Raw genomic sequence first — 16,493 nt, 5'->3', positions numbered from 1 at the left:
AAAATTCAAACTTAACTGGACATCCGATTTATTTATTTGCCAGTCTGGAAGCCCTTCTCTGGAGCTAACTGAGGCCACATGATGGGGGTGACTCTTCAGCCTGAGGGCAGCCACTTAAATTCAAGATTGGCCCCTGCCCCCATGCTTTCTTCCTTGCCCTGAACGGAAAATGACATTTGGGGCTGACTGATCTGGTGCTGCCTATCCAGGCCTGGCGGCCACCTTAGCCAAAACCCTTACTAGGGCTCTCTTGAGCAGTCCGAACTCCGCTTACTTGAGTTCAAGAGCAGTAAACACTATTCCCACCACCAATGGCCGAAGAGGTCTAATCCCACCCCAATCTTGAGGACTGTGAAAATCAAGGTCATGCGGCAACAACCTTAGTCTTAAACCCTTCCCCGCACTGTACCTGCCCACCTGCTGTCTGGGTCAAGCCCACGGCCCACACACCAGCTGCACTAAGTAATCTCAGCCCCGAGGAACACTGTGCAACTGCTTATCTATAGAAAAGGTGTCCCTTGTCAGTGGATAGCTCCACACGAAGTTACCTGCCCCCGGGGTAATGCCATGACAAGCTCTTGAGAAACTTGATATTTAACATCCCGTGCAGTCGGTATTAACGTGGACCTAATGGGCATCCAGAGTCAAAACTAAAAGATAGAAGAACATAAAGTATTAATTCGCTATAGAAGAAATTAAATAAGTTAAAAGGTGAATATACATAGGTAAAGGTGTTCAACTTCATTTGTAATCTATTTTTTCAAACTGAAAGGAGGAGATAAGAAGTTTGGAGCCTCTACATTTGGCAAAAATGAAGATTTATAGCACCTGTCCTTCTCAGGGGTGGATGGGTATTGTCGCGCAGTCCCGGTGGGTGCTTGTATGACCTTTCTGGACAGTAACATTACATAAAAGTATGTTTATAATAAAGAAAAATTAGAATCTAAATGTCAATTAATGGGGACTAAAAATTATCATGCACTCTGATGGTAAGCAGAATGAGATAGATTTATACAGAGAGAGAGACAAGGAAATGCCTGTAATGTGTTAAATAAGAAGAAAATTAAAGAATTACATGTATGCTCTCACTTCGTTTTTTAAAGTGTCTGTGTTGATAGACTAGATAGATCAACAGTTATGTGTTCTACTGACCCTGGAGTCACCTCAAATAATGAGGGCAAAACACGCTTCCCCAGATTTTAACTTAATGTATGGCCCAATCAAATGGAGCCCTGAAAGCCAGTTTCTAACCAAACTGGCAGGTCAGGGGCTGCCTGTCCCATTTTATTCTCCCACCCTTGGTGTCCCTTGAATTGTCAGGGAGGACAATCACTTAGTCTGAGCCGTTTCCCTCAGGAGGTGGGATAACCAGGTTTTGTGAGACGTAGGTATATGCAATTGGTAGGCTCCCTTAAAAAAAAAAAAAAATCTATTACCTGTGCAAATGCTGAAGCTCAGATGATCCGGTAGAACCACGGCACAGGTGCCTCCCCAGGCCTGGACGGAGAACGGGTTGGTGCTTAGTCAAAGGGGAAGGGTGGGGGGGTGCACCCTCGGGGGGGTGCAGAATTGGGACGCACCCTCCCCGTGCAGCCCTGCAGCTGGGGAAGGTGGGCAGTAATGTCGCCAAAGCAGGTGAGGGCGGCTCCATGGACAAACACTCAAAGAGATGGGGGTGCCGGCTTCCCAGCAGGAAGATCCTGAAGCCACCCACAGGGTCCCGGAGGCCAAAGGCTGCAGGGCGCAGGCGTCCAGCCAGCTGTACTTGCCCCGTTTGAGGAGGAGCGGGCACGGAAGCACGAGTTGCATGGGCTGAGGGTTCTGTGGCAGGTGACTGAGCATGAGCGCGCTTCCACAGGCCCCCACCCCGGCCACCAAGGGGGCTCCCAGTCAGGATGAAGAGACTTGGAAGAAAGCCGGGGGGGGTGGGCAGTTGTGACAGGCAAGCAGGAAATGAAGTAAGGTGAAGGTGGGAGGGGTCGGGAGAGCGCAGGGCAGAGCTCCCCATTGGGCTTCTCTGAGGATCTGCTAATATGCCTCCCAAGAGCCAGCACTGGGGGGTCCAACTCACAGAGGGTGATGTGCCGCTGCCCGGAGAAGGAGAAACACCGCCATCCCCATGAAGAGAACATTGTCCCTTTTCTGTCTCCCCTTCTTCCCATTCCTTGTCCCACCCCACCTAGGAAAACAGTAGTTAGTGGAGAAGTGTGAGATCAGAGTGGAACATTCAGGAAAGCGCTGCGCTGCGCTGTGGGAGGAGGTCCTCAAGAAGCTGTGACCGTGTCCGTCCTGGGCATACTGTCTGGAACACTGTGTTCACTTTGTAAGGTGACAGACACTGCAGTGACCGTCTGGTAATGTACACAAATGTCAAATCATGTTGTAGAACGCCTGAAACTAATATAATGCTGTATGTCAATTATATCTCAATAAGTTAACAACAACAAAAAGAATAAAACATTGTATAATATACCCGTCCCCGTCAGGGGACCCTTGAGCAGGACCCAGGCAATTGGAGACTCCCCAGCCTCTCCCCCGTCCGCCTGGAATGTTCCCAGAGCTGCTCCAAGGATACAGCATTGCGACAGAAATGTGGTGTTGAGACAGAACCCTCGACTGGATACCTGACTGGACCCAGTCATAGACGCCACATAAACTTGAGATTCTGCCAGGCAGGTGCGGAGATCTGCTCCTCTTGTCGCCGCCAAGACAAGCCTCCTAAGTAAGTTTCCTTGCTTATGCATATGGGGGGACTTCCCTCTTTCTTCCGTCTCTGTCTGCCTTCCCTGCCTCCCGTGTCCAGCGGCCAGTTTCAGGTTACACTGGGGATGGTCCCAGAGAGTGCGAACTCACCTGACCCCACCGCAGATTCCTGAACCACAGCTTCCAGGCAGGAGGGGAAGGAGACGAGTGGCTGGTATTGGAGCCGAGGGGCAGTTTTGGGTTACAGTGGACTGGACGTCCAACTCCTGACAGCTCCCCGCTGAAAGTGCGCACGCCAGCTGCCGGTGGGGACCAGGGAAAGGGAGGCCCGGAGGAGCTTGTCTGAAGGCAGCGCGAGAGAAAAATAGTGCGTTTCCTGATCGGACCCTGACTCTGCTCAGCCCAGTCAATAAGTCAGGCAGGATATATTTCTCACCTGATTTTTTTTTTTTTCCCAAAACTTTGTGAGACTGCTCCCAGGAGAGGACTACCTGTTTTATCATAGCAACGCAGTGCGGTGAGACATGGTGATTTGTCATGGAACGCGCAGGTCACAGGCGTGACGCATAAGCCTCTTGGCTCACATCCATAGTGCCCACAGCCTGCGGCAATGGTTTCTGTACAACTGAGATTTGTAGTCGTGACCGACACTGTTCCCTTTGCAGTTTGCTTTCAGCGGAATGACATGGTCAACACGGATGATCTCCGGGGCAATAGAACCATATGATTGGAGATTCCAGCCCTGGCCAAAGCTGCGGGGTAAGAGTCTCATTTTTCTTTATCAACGTACATGATTTCCAAATATCTACGTGATATTTAAAATTCATGGATAGATTATCCCTGCTTTTTAGCAGAATTTATATAAACTTCCCCTTTGAGTAATAATATGCTTTGACTCCTAAAAATTCTCTTCCCTTTTATTTTTTGCAACAACGGGACAAGTTTCACCACTCACCCGAGGAGACACTGGTTTCTCGAGCTGACATATGTGTCCCCTTCAGTGCCACCCGAGAATATATAAATGCATCAGGCTTCCCCCAAGGAGATACTTTCACTCAGCAAATATCGTCTGTATGATTTTTAAGGACCCATCAGGCCACCAGGGTTATAAAATCAAATGAAACAAAGCCCTTGCCTTTATGGAACTTTCATAATAGTGGGGAGTTTGTCAATAATAAATTGAGAGCTATAGTAGGCAGGATTCTCCAGAAAAATCAAACAAGTGGGACAGATAGATAGATGACAGACTGATAAATCTGATGAGAGAGAGAGAGAGAAAGGAGAGAAAGAGAAAGAGATGATAGATTTGTTATAAGGAACTGATTCACATAATTAAGTCCAAAATCTGCAGGACCCATGTCCCACTTTGAGTCTGAAGACTGGTAGGCTACCAGAGAACCAGGGAGAGCCAGTGGTACAGTTGAAGGGTATCAGACAGGAGAAGGTTGGGGAAGGTTCAGGCCTTCAACTGATTAGATGGGGCCCACCCACAGTATAGAGCGCAATCTTCTTTACGCAGTGTACCAATTCAAATGTTAATCTCATTCAAAAATATCCTCACAGAGATATCCACAGTCATGTCTGACCAAATGTCTGGGCATGTCATGGCTCAACCTGATATAAAACTAACCACTAACAAGAGATTTTTAAAAAGCTGAAAAATAAGTATTTTAGGACTGTTAGGCTATAGAAAAAATAAGCCTGATGGTCTTATGACAAGGTGATATGAGAAAAAGTGACCAGAGGAGGGAAGAGGTTGAGACAAATATCTGTTTAAGTCACAATACAGTCCCAAACTTTAAATTCATCAGTATTCAAATGCCATCTTGTGGCTGATTATTTACATTTGGTTTCATTTATCTGGTGCCATTCATCGCACATCTGTTAAAATCTGCTAAATTGTTTTTTAGAGGCAATAGCGTTGCCTTCTTAAGGCTTCGGGTTTTATGCCCCTATTTCCTTGTATTATTTGTCGCAATTTCATGCCTCCTGGGTTCAGGATATGGCAGCCATGCCAGCTTCACTCCAGGTTCAAATGCCTTCTTTGATTGTAATGGATTTAATTCAAGCACACCACAAAATAAAATATTCATGGTCAGTGTACATACGGATACCATAACAGAAATATTTACACATTTAGACCAACATACAGAATCACTTTACAACCCCTATGTTTAGTTCAACAATAACATCATTACATAGAATAAACAGGCCTGAATCATTTCCCAAATTCTAGGCCTCCATAAATAGTAGTCAGCATTCTTGGCCCAGCGTTGTAATCTTTGCTTGGTAACTCTATGCAGTCTACTAAAAGACTTATCATAAAAAAAGGGCCCATGACCCCATGATTTGTCTGGAAGCCATATTGTCATTATCGCAAGGGTCAGATTTTTACATTCTTTTTACAGATGCCTCCCTCCCTCCTCCCCCGTCACATCTACATTGTTGAAGGCACACTGAAGTCAATAGAATTCATTGCTGATTTTCTCTTTAACCTACAAATGTATCCAGTCAACACACGTCAATTACATCTCATTAAAAATAAATTTCGAAAAACATTCCGCAAACAACAAAAAGGCTTATTAAATACGGAAATCACACCAAAGAATATTGATAGCATATGTAAAAGGTACAGCTACCACAATATAAATACCCATGTGTATCAGTTTCCATTGTTTCTGTAACACATCACTGCTTAAGACGACACCCATTCACAGCTCAGGGCTCTGTGTGTAGGAAGTCCAGCAGGGTGGGATGGGGTAAAGTCCAAGTCGAAATGATGAAGTCGAAATGATGGCCAGCTTGGGGCATCTGGGTGGCTCAGTTGGCTAAGCGTCTGCCTTCAGCTCAGGTCATAATCCCAGAGTCCTGGCATCAAGTCCCGAATGGGGAAATCCCTGCTCAGCAGGGAGCCTGCTTTTCCCTCTCCCTCTGCCCTTCCCCCCCTGCTCATGCTCTCTCTCTGTCTCTCTCTCAAATAAAATCTTTTAAAAAAGAAGAAAAAGCTGATGGCCAGCTTGAATTCTCATTGGAAGTTCTAGGGAAGAAACAGCATCCAGTTAGTCTTACTGGCAGAACTCAATTCCTTGCAGTTGAAGAATTTAAGTCCTGAGGTTTTGACCTATGGCACCCCTATCTTCAAGCCAACAATGGCATGCCAGTCACATCCTTCTCCCACTTTGAATCTCTGGCTTCCTATTCTGCAACTAGCTGGAAGAAAGTCTGCTTTGGAAGCGTTTCTCTGATTAAGTTAAACCCACCCAGACAATCTCCCTTTGGATTAACTGAAAATCAACTGATAAATTACCTTGATTGTATCTGTAAAATCCCTTTTGCAATATTAAGTGACATCATTGCAGGTGTAAATAGGGAACAGAGATCACTGGGTCCATCGTAGAATTCTACCGTACCCTATAGCCAGTCTGCCCCGAGGTAAAAAGATGGAAACAGAGATGCCTGGGTGGCTCAGTCAGTAAAGCATCTGTTTTCAGCTCAGGTCCTGATCCCAGGGTCCTGGGTTCGAGCCCCTCTTCAGGCTCCCTCCTTAGTGGGGAGTCTGCTTCTCCCTCTCCCTCTGCTGCTCCACCTGCTTGTGCTCGCTCTGTCAAATAAATAAAATCTTAAAAAAAAAAAAAAAGATGGAAACATGATTACTCCTCTGACCTCATCCCCTTCCTACAACCCCGAATTCTGGGGCTAGCCCCCCGCCCCGGCTTTTCTTGACCCCTTCCCACACTGAAATGCGAAGCAGTATATTATTCCATAGTACATAATTTCAGACTAGTCTAGATGAAATAACATGAAAATTAACCTTTTGGGATTTTCATCTATATTGATGCCTATAAGTATAGATTATAAATACTTCTTGCTGGTTATAAGAACAGATCACAATTGTTTTTAACCTAATTTTTGTAGGCAAACTTCTGTTTCCAGACAAACTGTTTCCAACCATTTTTTTTTTTAAAGATTTTATTTATTTGTCAGAGAGAGAGCAAGCACAGGCAGACAGAATGGCAGGCAGAGGCAGAGGGAGAAGCAGGCTCTCCGCTGAGCAAGGAACCGGATGTGGGACTCGATCCCAGGACGCTGGGATCATGACCTGAGCTGAAGGCAGCTGCTTAACCAACTGAGCCACCCAGGTGTCCCCCAACCATTTTTTTTTTTTAAAGATTTTATGTATTTATTTGACAGGTAGAGGTCACAAGTAGGCAGAGAGGCAGGCAGAGAGAGAGAAAGGGAAGCAGGCTACCTGCCGAGCAGAGAACCCGACGCGGTCTAGATCCCAGGACCCCGAGATCATGACCTGACCCCAAGGCAGCGGCCCAACCCACTGAGCCACCCAGGCGCCCCCCCCAACCATTTTTTAATAGACGTAGTTTCTTTGACATTCTTGTACATATTCCCCCGTTCACACGTGCCAGGTTTTTTCCGAGGGTAGAAACCCAAAAGTGTAATTGCAAAGTTATGGGAGAGTCACAACTTTAGCTTTACTGAAGGATGAAAAAATTAAAAAAAAAATTTAGCTTTGATTTCTAACTTCATGGCACTGTGGTTAGAAATCGTAGTCCATGTGATATTAATCCTGAGATTTCTTCAGAGCCCATCCTGTCTTCAGTTTTTCACAAATGTTTTGCACCTGACTGAAAACAATGTTGTCTATGTGCCCATTGGATGAACATTGTGTGTTGTGTTGGTCAAACCTTCCGTATCCTTACCAATTGGGGGATTCTTTGATCTAATCTTGGAATCACAGTTCCTTGAGCTTAGGGATTTCTGCCTCTTCTCTTCACTGTTGGATTCTCATAAGACACATGGTACATAGTAGGTGCTTGATAAATATTTGCTGGAAGAATGAATCAGTTACTTAGAAATGAGGGCCAGATCCTCCACTCCCATGTTGGAAGAATTCCTATTGTACTTCTCAATACATGTTTCACATGTCAGAGACGATGGTACCAAGTGCATAAGACCATATGGAAGGTTCTGTTTTCCTAGTTAACTGTTCTGTAGCTTCACGCCGAACCCTCCTTATCACTAGTAATGGATCTTGCCTTAACATATTTTGTATCTGGTACGAACACAGCTTGGTTGGTGTAGCTTTTTCTCTCCGATGTAGGTTGTTATCCACGGCCCACTCAGCCATCTGAGGCTCATGGGAGGGAAGTGGGTCTTGTGGGCAAACCCAGCACGGGAACCTCGGCATCGGCAACTTGATTTCTGTTTTTGACCTTATTATTTGTTACTTCAGTATAGGGTTTTTTTTTTCCTAAGATTTTATTTATTTATTTGAGGGAGAGAGTGAGAGCACAAGCAAGTGGAGCAGCAGAAGGAGAAGCAGTCCCGGACACGGGACTCGATTCCAGGACCCTGAGACCAGGACCAGAGCGGAAGGCAGAGCTGAACCCACTGAGCCACCCAGGTGCCCCTGTTAGTTCCATGTAGTTGACATACAATAATTTCAGGTGTTGATGTTACTGTTTGTTCTCATTTGTTTGGTTTCTTTTTTTTTTTTTAAAGATTTTAATTTATTTCATTTGACAGACAGAGATCACAAGCAGGCAGAGAGGCAGGCAGAGAGAGAGAAAGGAGGAAGCAGGCTCCCTGCCAAGCAGAGAGCCTGATGTGGGGCTCGATCCCAGGACCCTGGGATCATAACCTGAGCCGAAGGCAGAGGCTTTAACCCACTGAGCCACCCAGGCGCCCCATTTGTTTGGTTTCTTATAACCACATTCCTGGTGGAGGACTGGCGTCCTGGTGGGGTACAGTGGCCTTACCAGGGTCTGTGACTTCAATTTGTTTCCCTGCAATGGTGTTAGCCAGCCACATTGCCAAGAACTTCAGGATTGAAACAAAACAAAACCCTTCAGGTATTCATAGCTTTCTTCCTTCTCTTCCTTTCACTGCTGTTGGCCCAAAGCTATGGAAATAACCCCAAGTGAATATGACTGTTTCTTCTCTGGTCTATTTTTTAAAAATTTTTTTAGTAACTACTACATGGTATAATGATATTACTTTTGATATGTTAGATTACATACAACATACGAAACTTAATTTCATCTCCTCCTTTCTACTTTTGTTTATATGGTTACAAGAATTTTTTTTTTAATTATTAACACATAATGTATTATTTGCTTCAGGGGTACTTGTCTGTGAACCATCAGTCTTTTTTTTTTTTTAATATTTTATTTATTTATTTGACAGAGAGAGATCACAAGTAGGCAGAGAGGCAGACAGAGAGAGAGAGAGAGAGAGAGGAGAAAGCAGGCTCCCTGCCAAGCAGAGAGCCCGATGCAGGACTCGATCCCAGGACCCTGAGATCATGACCTGAGCCGAAGGCAGAGGCTTATTAACCCACTGAGCCACCCAGGCGCCCCTGTGAACCATCAGTCTTATACAATTCATAGCACTCACCGTAGCACCTACCCTCCCCAATGTCCATCACCCAGCCACCCCATCCCTCCTCCCACCTCCCCTCCAGCAACCCTCAGTTTGTTTCCTGAGATTAAGAGTCTCTTATGGAGAGGAGATGCAACATGGGGGGTTAAGGGGGTAGGAGAAGAGTAAATGAAACAAGATGGGATTGGGAGGGAGACAAACCATAAGTGACTCTTAATCTCACAAAACAAACTGAGGGTTAATGGGGGGAGGGGGGTTGGGGGGATGGGATTATGGACATTGGGGAGGGTATGTGCTATGATGAGTGCTGTGAAGTGTGTAAACCTGGCGATTCACAGACCTGTACCCCTGGGGATAAAAATATATGTTTATAAAAAATAAAATTAAAAAAAAAAAAAGAGTCTCTTATGGTTTGTCTCCCCCGATCCCATCTTATTTCATTTTTTGCCCTCATTACCTGCCACGATCCCCCGCCCTGCCTCTCAAACTCCTCATTTCAGAGCGATCGTATGATACTTGTCTTTCTTTGACTGACTTATTTTGCAGAGCATAATACCCTCTAGTTCCATCCACGTTATTGCAAATGGCAGGATTTCATTTCTTTTGATGGCTCCATGGTATCCATTTTGTGTGAGTGTATACACACACATACATACATACATACCACATCTTCTTTATCCATTCATCTGTTGATGGACATCTAGATTTTCTCCATAGTTTGGCTATTGTGGACATTGCTGCTATAAACATTCGGGTGCACGTGCCCCTTTGGATAACTACATTTGTATCTTTAGGATGAATACCCAGCAGTGCAATTGCTGGGTCATAGGGTAGCTCTATTTTCAACTTCTTGAGGACCCTCCATACTGTTTTCCAGAGTGGTTACACCAACCTGCATTCCCACCAACAGTGTAAGAGGGTTCCCCTTTCTCCACATCCTTGCCAACATCTGTCATTTCCTCACTTGTTAATTTTAGCCATTCTGACTGGTGTGAGGTGGTATCTCATTGTGCTTTTGACTTGTATTTCCCTGATGTCAAGTGATGTTGAGCACTTTTTCATGTGACTGTTGGCCATCTGGATGTCTTCTTTGCAGAAATGTCTGTTCATGTCCTCTGCCCATTTCCTGATTGGATTATTTGTTCTTTGGGTGTTGAGTTTGATAAGTTCTTTATAGATTTTGGATACTAGCCCTTTATCTGATATGTCATTTGCAAGTGTCTTCTCCCATTCTGTCAGTTGTCTTTTGGTTGTGTTGACTCTTTCCTTTGCTGTGCAAAAGCTTTTGATCTTGATGAAGTTCTAGTAGTTCATTTTTGCCCTTGCTTCCCTTGCCTTTGGTGATGTTTCTAAGAAGTTGCTGTGGCTGAGGTCGAAGAGGTTGCTGCCCGTGTTCTCCTCAAGGATTTTGATGGATTCCTTTCCCACACTGAGGTCTTTCATCCAATTTGAGTGTATTTTTGTGTGTGGTGTAAGGGAATGGTCCAATTTCATTCTTCTGCATGTGTCTGTTCAATTTTCCCAAGACCATTTGTTGAAGAGATGATCTTTTTTCCATTGGACATTCCTTCCTGCTTTGTCAAAGATTAGTTGACCGTAGAGTTGAGGGTCTATTTCTGGCCTCTCTATTTTGTTCCATTGATCTGTCTATTTTTTGTGCCAGTACCATACTGTCTTGATGATGACAGTTTTGTAATAGAGCTTGAAGTCTGGAATTGTGATGCCACCAACTTTTCTTTTTCAACCTTCTTCTAGCTATTTGAGGTCTTTTCTGGTTCCATATAAATTTTAGAATTATTTGTTCCATTTCTTTGAAAAAATATTGATAGTATTTTGATAGGGATTGCATTAAATGTGTAGATTGCTTAGGTAGCATAGACATTTTCACAATATTTTTCTTCCAATCCATGAACATGGAATGTTTTTCCATTTCTTTTTATGTCTTCCTCAGTTTCTTTCATGAGTACTTTATAGTTTTCTGAGTCCAGATTCTTTGCCTCTTTGGTTAGGCTTATTCCTAGGTATCTTATGGTTTGGGGTGCAATTGTAGTGGGATTGACTCCTTAATATCCCTTTCTTCCATCTTGTTGCTGGTGTATAGAAATGCAACTGATTTCTGTGTATTGATTTTATATCCTGACACTTTACTAAATTCCTGTATGAGTTCTAGCAGTTTTGCAGTGGAGTCTTTTGGGTTTTCCACATAAAGTATCATATCATCTGCAAAGAGCAAGAGTTTGACGACTTCTTGCTGATTTGGATGCCTTTAATTTCTTTTTGTTGTCTGATTGCTGAGGCTGGGACTTCTAATACTATGTTGAATAGCAGTGGTGATAATGGACATCCATGCCATGTTCCTGACTGTAGCGGAAAAGCTCTCAGTTTTTCTCCATTGAGAATGATATTTGCTGGGGGTTTTTCATAGGTGGCTTTGATGATACTGATGTATATACCCTCTATGCCTACACTTTGCAGAGTTTTGATCAAGAGAGGATGCTGTACTTTGTCAAATGCTTTTTCAGCATCTATTGAGAGTATCACATGGTTCTTGTTCTTTTTTTAATTACTGTATTGTGTCACATTGATTGATCTGGTGTTTGCAAATTCTTTAGCTTCTGTTTGTCCTGGAAGCTTTTTATCTCTCCTTCTATTTTCAATGACAGCTTAGCTGGATATAGTATTCTTTGCTGCATATTTTTCTCATGTAGTGCTCTAAATATATCATGCCAGTTCTTTCTGTCCCTCCAGGTGTCTGTGGATAGGTCTGCTAGCAATGTAATATTTCTGCCGTTGTATGTTACAAACCTCTTGTCCCAAGCTGGTTTCAGGATTTTCTCTTTGTCATTGAGGCTTGTACGTTTTACTATTAGATGATGAGGTGTGGACCTATTTTTATTGATTTTGAGGGGAGTTCTTGCCTCCTGAATTTTGATGATTGTTTCCTTCACCAAATTAGGGAAATTCTCTGCTATAATTTGCTCCAAATATATCTTCTGCCCATCTTTTTCTTCTTCTGGAATCCCAGTTATTCTAACATTGTTCATCTTATTGTACCACTTTATCTCTTGAATTCTCCCCTCATGGTCCAGTAGTTTGTCTTTTTCACAGCTTCTTTATTCTCCACTATTGGGTCTTCTATATCACTAATTCTCTCTTTTGCCTCATTTATCCTAGTGGTAAGAGCCTCCATTTTTTTATTGCACCTCATTAATAGCTTTTTTGATTTCAACTTGGTTAGATTTTGGTTCTTTTATCTCTCCAGAGATAGATTTATTTCTCCAGAAAGGGATTCTCTAACATCTTCCATGCTTTTTTCAAGCCCAGCTAGCACCTTGATAATTATTCTGAGCTCTGGATCTGACATCTTACTAATGTCTGTATTTATTAGGTCCCTAGCCATCGGTCCTGCTTTTTGTTCTTTTTTTTTTTTTTTGAGGTGAGTTTTTCTGCCTTGTCATTTTATCCAGATAATAGATGAATGAGAGAACAAAATATTAAAAGGGTAGCAATGACCCCAGAAAAATATACGCTAACCAAATTGGAAGAGACCTGAAACCAGGAGAAGAAAGGAGGGAAAAAGAAATTTATATATATTAAAAATATTATATATAATACTTATGACATACTATATATTATATATTATATATAATTATATATATATTTACATAAATATAAATTATATAGTATATATTTATATCTATATTTACACACACACACACACACACACACACACACACATACATACATACATATATTAGACTGGTGAATAGAATAGAGCCACAGACTTGATTCTTGATTTTGGGTGTATTTTGGTCTGTTCCCAAAATTTTAAAGAAAGAAAAACATATATATACAAAAATAAGGGTAAAAACGATGAAGGGATAGAAAATGACTGTAAAGATGAAAATTTTAAAATATTCTAAAAAAAGGAATTGATAAAAAGGTTGAAAAAAGAAAAAAAAAGGAAAGAATGTGATCATGCTGCAGACTAAAACAAAGCCATGCACTAGATTAAGGGTATATTTTGATCTGTTAGACAAAACTGTATCCCAAATTTTTAAAGAAAGAAAAACATATATATACAGAAAATAAGGCTAAATACAGTGAAGGGATAGAATATGACTTCCAGAAAGTGTCACTTTTCTGTTCGCAGAATTGCTGCGCTTCTTCTCTTCAATCTCCTGTTGAGTACGTAGGTGTTCAGAATGGTTTGATAACTATCTAGCTGAACTCCTGGGACCTGATGCAATTGGGTCTCCTACTCCTCTGCCATCTTGCTCTTCCTCCTACTATTCTTTTTTATCTTAAAAACTCATCCGCTAAAGATTAGGGACATCCCCAAGTCATAAGGAGCCTGTATCCTTTGAAGAAATCACCAGATCATAGGAAAATAGTAAGGACGAGCCTCTTGCTTCCTGGCCATCAGCCTCATTTATAGACTCTTTTTTTTTTTTTTAAAGATTTTGTTTATTTTATCTGACAGACAGAGATCACAAGTAGGCAGAGAGGCAGGCAGAGAGAGAGAGAGGAGGAAGCAGGCTCCCTGCTGAGCAGAGAGCCCGATGCGGGGCTTGATCCCAGGATCCTGGGATCACAACCTGAGCCTAAGGCAGAGGCTTTAACCCACTGAGCCACCCAGGCGCCCCTCATTTATAGACTCTTAACTTCTCCATGATCTGCAGCAGGGAGATGGGGCCATAGCGTGCCAGGCACTCCTGATCCCCCAGTGCTTTCAGACTTGGCCCTTCCAGTGTTGTCCCCACCCTCCTATCAGAATGTCCTTTTCTTGCCTCCAGAAATGCTGCACTGCTCTCTCAGATAAAGAAGACCCCCATAACTCATAATTCCGTGGCTTCCTTCACTGAGTCCAACCTGTAATGTATGTGGCAGGAATTCCATGATGTTCATACAAGGTAGTTGGCATTTTTCCTAAATTGAAGATTTGTCTTATTTTTTATTTTATGTCATTAGTCTTTCCTTTGAGAGCAGTTTGTGGTCAAGAATGGGAATCAGTAATACATAAGCCTGTACTTATATATCCATATTCCTCAGTATCTAAACTTTCTAATGTTCCTAAAATCATATTGTTTGTGTAATTCAAAAATATTTTTCACCTAAATTTATTTTAAAATAAATGTCATCACATTTCATCCTAGTATATATTCCAAGCAAGCAGTTCTTGTTCTCTAGTATATATTCCAAGCAAGCGGCAAACATTTGAGCTTATCTAATGTTCTAGAATAAGATGAGCTAAGTTGGAATTGTTGGTTTAAATAGAGCCTCTTATGGTGAGTGCTGTGAAGTGTGTAAACCTGGTGATTCACAGACCTGTACCCCTGGGGCTAATAATAGATTATATGTTTATTAACAATTTTTTTTAAATTATAAAAATAAACAAAAATAAATAGAGCCTCTTACACTCCTTTACTATGAGGATGACAAGTATATGAGCCAAACAGGATGTACCTCTGCTCAGGGAAGATATAGGTGAAAATAACACCACCAGTAAGTTTTATTCTATCCTAAAGCATTCTCTTCGAGTCTTCTCAATCCAAAGCTATTGGAAATAGCCATCAATGTAGATTAACAGCTGGATTTTGTTTAAAATATTTCCTTAATTATAATCTATTTAATTTTTCACAGCTTAAGGGATTTTTGTTGTTATTGTTATTGGTTTCCAGAGAAAATCTCTTACTTGTGTCTCTTCTATGACAATCTTGTGTTTCTGGGTTGCAGAGCTGAAAAATATGGTGGCAGTTGCTCTGAAAAGCTCATATTCTTACTTTGCTCTTCTGAATTTTGCACTCCACCAATAGTAGGTCTTCCCAACAACGTCAAATCTCACTAAATCATGCAGAAATAGAAGTTGCCAGAAGTGCAAGAGGCTCAGTGAAACTTGGGGGAACATTTCAAAAAACAAGGCAAGTAAATACTCACGGGGTGTTTACTTCCTCTCAACACTTAGACCTGAGCATTGTAAGAGCTACATGAACCCAAGATGCTGGTTTTTCTCACTTTTCCGCTTTTTGAGAGATGGGAGATAGAGCCCACCTACTACCACACAGTAGCAGGAGTCAGGGAACCGGGTGAAACTTTATGATTTCACTAGAGACCAGTTTTGATATTTGACTTGTGGGACTGAGCCCTGTGAGTCCTGTTGCTAACTCCAGATGGGACTAACTCCGAACCAGAGGATAGGATGCCCCACTGCAATCACTGAATTGCTTGATGTGGGAAGATCACGCTGGCATCTATCAAGTCACAGAAGTGTGGAGCGTGAGTAGACTTGAGAGGAGACACAGGAGCTTTCCACACACAAAGGGCAAGGACAAGATTGATATACTTTTTTAAAAATAGGCAAAAATAGAAATTAATAAACCAGAAAACAAACATACAAAAAAACACAAAAACAAGAAAGGCAAAAGCTGTGATTGTTGCAGAACCCCCCCCTTTTATGAAATAACAAAACGGTAGAAACAATTTCTGTATCTGTTGATAAGAGACAAATAAAATGTGGTGTGTTAATACAGTGGGACAGAATGACACTGTTTAAATGCAGTTACTGGAGCCACAGGTGTCTTTGGGAATCAATCTCAAAAGTGATGTTGAGGGACAAAATCAAGTTGCAAAATGATGTGTGCTATGATACCACTTATATGAAGTTCCAAACACATCAAACCAAAATGTGTATTTTGTGACTACACAGAAATTTTGGAAGAACAAAAGACTGGATGAGAAAGATATTTGCCAACTTGAGGAGTGGCTAGCTCCATGGAGGCGGGAGGAGGAGAGGGGGAATGAGGTCAGGGAAAGACTTGAAATGGAGCTTTGACTATATCTGTTCTATATTTTCAAAAAATACTTATTGGGGCACCTGGGTGGCTTAGCCAGTTAAGTGTCTGCTTTCGGATCAGGTCATAATCCTAGCTAGGGTCCTGGGACCGAGCCCTGTGTTGGGCTCCCGGCCTGCTTCTCCCTCTCTCTCTGCCTGCTGCTCCTCTGCTTCTGCTCTCTCTACCAAATAAATAAAATCTAAAAAAAATTATTGATTGATTTATTAAGATTTTATTTATTTGAGAGCCAGAGAGCCAGAGAGAGCACAACAGGAGGAGCAGGCTGGGGAGAAGCAGACTCCCCATTGGTCAGAGAACCTGACTCAGGGCTAGATCCAGGGACTTCTGGATCATGATCTGAGCTGAAGGCAGATGCTTAACTGACTGAGCCACCCACGCACCCCTGTATTTTTTTTTCAATATTTAAAGTAAACAAAGTGAGTGTTAACATTTGTTAAATCTGGATCTTAAATGCATAGATGTTCTGTTCTCTGTTTTCTGTGTGTCTGAAGTATTTCATAATGTGAAAAATACTTGTAAGAGAAAAATGTGTTTCAACCA

The sequence above is a fragment of the Enhydra lutris genome, unplaced genomic scaffold, assembly GCF_002288905.1.
Source record: "Enhydra lutris kenyoni isolate GAN:26980312 unplaced genomic scaffold, ASM228890v2 scaffoldscaffold99, whole genome shotgun sequence".
NCBI lineage: Eukaryota > Metazoa > Chordata > Mammalia > Carnivora > Mustelidae > Enhydra > Enhydra lutris.
The sequence above is the reverse complement of the archived record's forward strand: the minus strand, read 5'-3'. Positions refer to the sequence as shown.